Below are 5107 nucleotides of genomic sequence, written 5' to 3'. Positions count from 1 at the left end.
AATTTGGGGAATGTGTACAAGGAAAGAGGGCAGTTGCAGGAAGCAATGGAGCATTACCGGCATGCATTGCATCTCAAACCAGATTTCATCGATGGTTATATTAACCTGGCAGCCGCTTTGGTAGCAGCAGGCGACATGCAAGGGGCAGTACAAGCTTACGTCTCTGCTCTTCAGTGCAATCCTGATTTGTACTGTGTTCGCAGTGACCTGGGGAACCTGCTCAAAGCCCTGGGTCGCTTGGAAGGAGCCAAGGCATGTTATTTGAAAGCAGTGGAGACGCAACCGAACTTCGCAGTAGCTTGGAGTAATCTTGGCTGTGTTTTCAATGCACAAGGGGAGATTTGGCTTGCAATTCATCACTTTGAAAAGGCTGTCACCCTTGACCCCAATTTTCTGGATGCTTATATCAATTTAGGAAATGTCTTGAAAGAGGCACGGATTTTTGACAGAGCTGTGGCAGCTTACCTTTGTGCCCTAAGCTTGAGCCCAAATCATGCAGTGGTACGTGCCAACCTGGCTTGTGTATACTATGAGCAAGGCCTGATGGATCTGGCAATAGACACCTACAGGCGAGCTATTGAATTGCAACCACATTTCCCTGATGCTTACTGCAACCTAGCCAACGCTCTGGAAGAGAAGGGCCGTGTTGCCGAAGCAGAAGATTGTTATAATACAGCTCTGCGGCTGTGCCCCACCCATGCAGACTCTCTGAATAACCTAGCCAATATCAAAGGAGACCAGGGAAACATTGAAGAGGCAGTTCGCTTGTATCGTAAAGCATTAGAAATCTTCCCAGAGTTTGCTGTTGCCCATTCAAATTTAGCAAGTGTATTGGAGCAGCAGGGAAAACTGCAGGAAGCTCTGATGCATTATAAGGAGGCTGTTCGAATCAGTCCTACCTTTGCTGATGCCTACTGTAACATGGGAAACACTCTAAAGGAGATGCAGGATGTTCAGGGAGCCTTGCAGTGTTATACTCGTGCCATTCAGATTAACCCTGCACTTGCGGATGCCCACAGCAATCTGGCTTCCATTCACAAGTATTCAGGGAATATTCCAGAAGCAATTGCTTCTTATCGCACTGCTCTGAAGCTTGAACCTGACTTTCCTGACGCTTATTGTGATTTGGCTCATTGCCTGCAGATTGTCTGTGATTGGACAGACTATGATGAGCGAATGAAGAAGTTGGTCAGCATTGTGGCTGACCAGCTGGAGAAGAATAGGTTGCCTTCTGTGCAGCCTCATCATAGTATGCTCTATCCTCTTTCTCATGGCTTCAGGAAGGCTATTGCTGAGAGCCATGGGAACCTCTGCTTGGATGAGATCAGTGTCCTTCATAAACCACCGTACGAACATCCAAAAGACTTGAAGCTCAGTGATGGTCGACTGCGTGTAGGATACGTGAGTTCTGACTTTGGGAATCATCCTACTTCTCATCTTATGCAGTCTATTCCAGGCACGCACAATCCTGATAAATTTGAGGTATTCTGTTATGCCCTGAGTCCAGATGATGGCACAAACTTCCGAGCGAAGGTGATGGCAGAAGCCCATCATTTCATTGATCTTTCTCAGATTCCATGCAATGGGAAAGCAGCTGATCGCATCCATCAAGATGGTGTACACATCCTTGTAAATATGAATGGTTATACCAGGGGTGCTCGAAATGAACTCTTTGCTCTCAGGCCAGCTCCTATTCAGGCAATGTGGCTGGGCTACCCTGGGACCAGTGGCGTGCTTTTCATGGATTATATCATCACTGATCAGGAAACTTCACCTGCTGAAGTTGCTGAGCAGTATTCTGAGAAACTGGCTTATATGCCCCATACTTTCTTTATTGGTGATCATGCTAATATGTTCCCTCACCTGAAGAAGAAAGCAGTCATCGATTTTAAGTCCAATGGGCACATTTCTGACAATCGGATTGTGCTGAATGGCATCGACCTCAAAGCATTTCTTGATAGTCTCCCAGATGTGCAAATTGTCAAGATGAAATGTCCTGATGGAGGAGACACCGCAGACAGCAGTAATACAGCTCTTAATATGCCTGTCATTCCTATGAATACTATTGCAGAGGCAGTTATTGAAATGATTAACAGAGGACAAATTCAGATAACAATTAATGGATTCAGTCTTAGCAATGGACTGGCAACTACCCAGGTCAACATTAAGGCTGCCACTGGAGAGGAGGTTCCCCGTACCATTATTGTAACCACACGTTCTCAGTACGGGTTACCGGAAGATGCCATTGTGTACTGTAACTTCAATCAGTTATATAAAATTGACCCATCTACTTTGCAGATGTGGGCAAATATTCTGAAGCGTGTTCCCAATAGTGTACTGTGGCTGTTGCGTTTTCCAGCAGTGGGAGAACCTAATATTCAACAGTACGCACAAAATATGGGCCTTCCCCAGAACCGTATCATTTTTTCACCTGTTGCTCCTAAAGAGGAACATGTTCGGAGAGGCCAGCTGGCTGATGTCTGCTTGGACACTCCACTCTGTAATGGACACACCACAGGGATGGATGTCCTTTGGTCAGGGACACCCATGGTGACTATGCCAGGAGAGACTCTTGCTTCCCGAGTTGCAGCTTCCCAGCTCACTTGTTTAGGCTGTCTGGAGCTTATTGCTAAAAATAGACAAGAATATGAAGACATAGCTGTGAAACTGGGAACTGATCTAGAATACCTGAAGAAAATTCGTGGCAAAGTCTGGAAGCAGAGAACATCTAGCCCTCTGTTCAACACCAAACAATACACAGTGGACCTAGAGCGGCTCTATCTACAGATGTGGGAGCATTACGCAGCTGGCAACAAACCTGATCACATGATTAAGCCTGTTGAAGTCACTGAATCGGCCTAAATAATGACTGTGTGCACAGGAGAATTACCCTGTACCTGAGCCTCAACCTTCTGGGGGAAAGGCAACTACTTCCTCCTTATCCGTACAATACCATGTTGCAGATGGGTGACAGACAATGATAAGAAATAGCACAGCCAGACTTGCTTCCTGCATGATCATGATCGTGATAGGGAGAGACACAAGAGATGGGAAACTGCTGTTCCACAAGGAGTCTCCATAGAATTTTGCAGCATCCAGGTGTCTGGAAGGTCTGGAAGGTAAGTCTGGAAGGTCTGATCTCCCTTGGTCTTCCATGGGATGGATGGTTAGTGTGGAAGGGAGATAGAGATTGCCCAGCCATTTTGTGATTATCATGGATTGATTGAGTCTTCTGGATTAATATTTTTCTTTATATTTTGGGTATTGGAGCTTTTAAAAATGTTTGGTTTCAGGTATTTTTATTCATGTGAAGTGTATATGATTCTCTTGAGATAAGGTTTTAAGCTAAAATATTCCTTGTTTTAGTTTCTGAACTCTACAGATAAATGGGGACTTTGCTGGTGTAGTCTTTTTATAGGTTTTATAAGCCACTTGAGCCTACATCAGTCATTTTAGTTTGTGACATAATGTTTGGAACTATCAGTGCTTTGTTGGTTTATAGATGATGGCTTAAATTCTTTTCCTGGTCCGTTTCCTTCTTCCCTTCCCCCCACTTTAAAAATTCTCCTGTAACTTGGCGAACAAAAAACCAAGTCTGATTCAAAACCTCCCAGAGTGTTTCTCTTAAACACATCTTCTGATGCCAAATGAAGTTTCTTAGGAGCGATTATTAATTCTGAAGGGCACAGTTGTGGTACTGTCACTGATGATAATAATAATGGATTTTTGGCCCAGAGTTTTGACCTATTTCACCAGTGTTTTACCGTTGACTGCCCCTCTATGCTGCTTCCAAAAGTGATAGTGTGTGTTAAGATTTTTACTTCCATTGCTGAAGTTTGTTTTTTTTTTTTAGTGAGTCCTGTTCTTCCTTTTTCTTTCAGCAGAAATGAAATCCCAGGTAAGTATAAGTATTCAAATATTTGATCAGTAAGTCACAGTTATCTCCAGTACATTAAATAACTTTCATCAAAAAACATGTTATAGGTAAAAAGCTCTGAAGGACCAGCTATGTATATGATAATTATGTTTCAGACCTTCTAGGGTATTATATGTAATAACTTGTCTTCTGGACATGGTCTTGAAGTCTTTATGGATTCACCCTCAGTAGTAGTGAACTGCACTGCTACTTGGTTTGGAGTACAAATTAGACTTTAGCCCTCCTGGAGGTTGAGTTTTTGGTATTGAAAACCATAGGAATGAAATTATTGTATTTCAACAAAGGATCGAGGGCTCGAGGCTTAAACAAGGCAACATATGTGTGGGAAGCAGTCAGCCTTGAGAGCAGGTAAGGACATGCCAGGCATGCGGCCGCTGCTCGAAGGGACTGTCCCTACTTGTTCCCCTCCTTGTTCCATTCCATGGGAGATAAATCACCAGGGCCCAGAAATCAGAAAGAATGTAAAATGAGACAAGCAAAGCTGTCTGCCCCCTGCACATGCAGGTTATTTTTGATGCTTCTGGGTTTATGGGTTTTCTCCCAGGGAAGTTAACCTTGAGCCGAGACAGCCTGTAGATAATGTAAACCACCATCTGGCAACCTTCCGATTTCTAGTCTATATAATCTGCAACTGTAGCATAATAAAATTTGCCTTGCAACCATCAGTTGTCTTGGTCCTTCTGATCCCATCCGTCGGTGCTACTTCAGTTCCTTACCCCTTCCCTTCTGACCCTGGGCGGTGAGATCCTCTTTCTCCGGCTGGTCCGCGGCAAGTGGCACTCGAACAGGGACCTGAAGCGTGAAGGCAATTAAAAGAAAAAGAAAGTGCAGGTAAGAGAACACTTACGCAAAATATGTGTGGCCACCAGTAAAAGTGAAACTAGTAGAGGCATAAGGCAATAGTCAGAAGTAAAATAAGATGGGGCAAAAGGGCTCAAAGGAGTGTGAATTATTTGCTCAGGTTTTACTTTCGATGCTTAAAGCTCGGGGTAATAAAGTTTCTACCTCACGGTTGACTGAATTTTTACAGCATATCCATGGTGTATCTCCCTGGTTTCCTGATGGCGGCTCTGTTGACATAGAAATCTGGCAGAAAGTTGGAGAAGATTTAAAAAATTATTATGAGTCTCGAGGGCCTACTCATACTCCTGTTGTTACATATAGTTTGTG

At 43.9% G+C, this 5107-nt stretch overlaps 1 pseudogene; it reads left to right on the top strand.

The window, feature by feature from the left end:
• Positions 1-317: 317 nt before the first annotated feature.
• On the top strand, positions 318-4035 carry LOC114891143 (annotated as a pseudogene).
• Positions 4036-5107: the final 1072 nt, after the last annotated feature.

The sequence above is a fragment of the Monodon monoceros genome, unplaced genomic scaffold (genome assembly GCF_005190385.1).
Source record: "Monodon monoceros isolate NGI ecotype Baffin Bay Population unplaced genomic scaffold, NGI_Narwhal_1 Contig7115_ctg1, whole genome shotgun sequence".
In the NCBI taxonomy this organism is placed as follows: Eukaryota; Metazoa; Chordata; class Mammalia; order Artiodactyla; family Monodontidae; genus Monodon; species Monodon monoceros.
The sequence above is the reverse complement of the archived record's forward strand: the minus strand, read 5'-3'. Positions and strand labels throughout refer to the sequence as shown.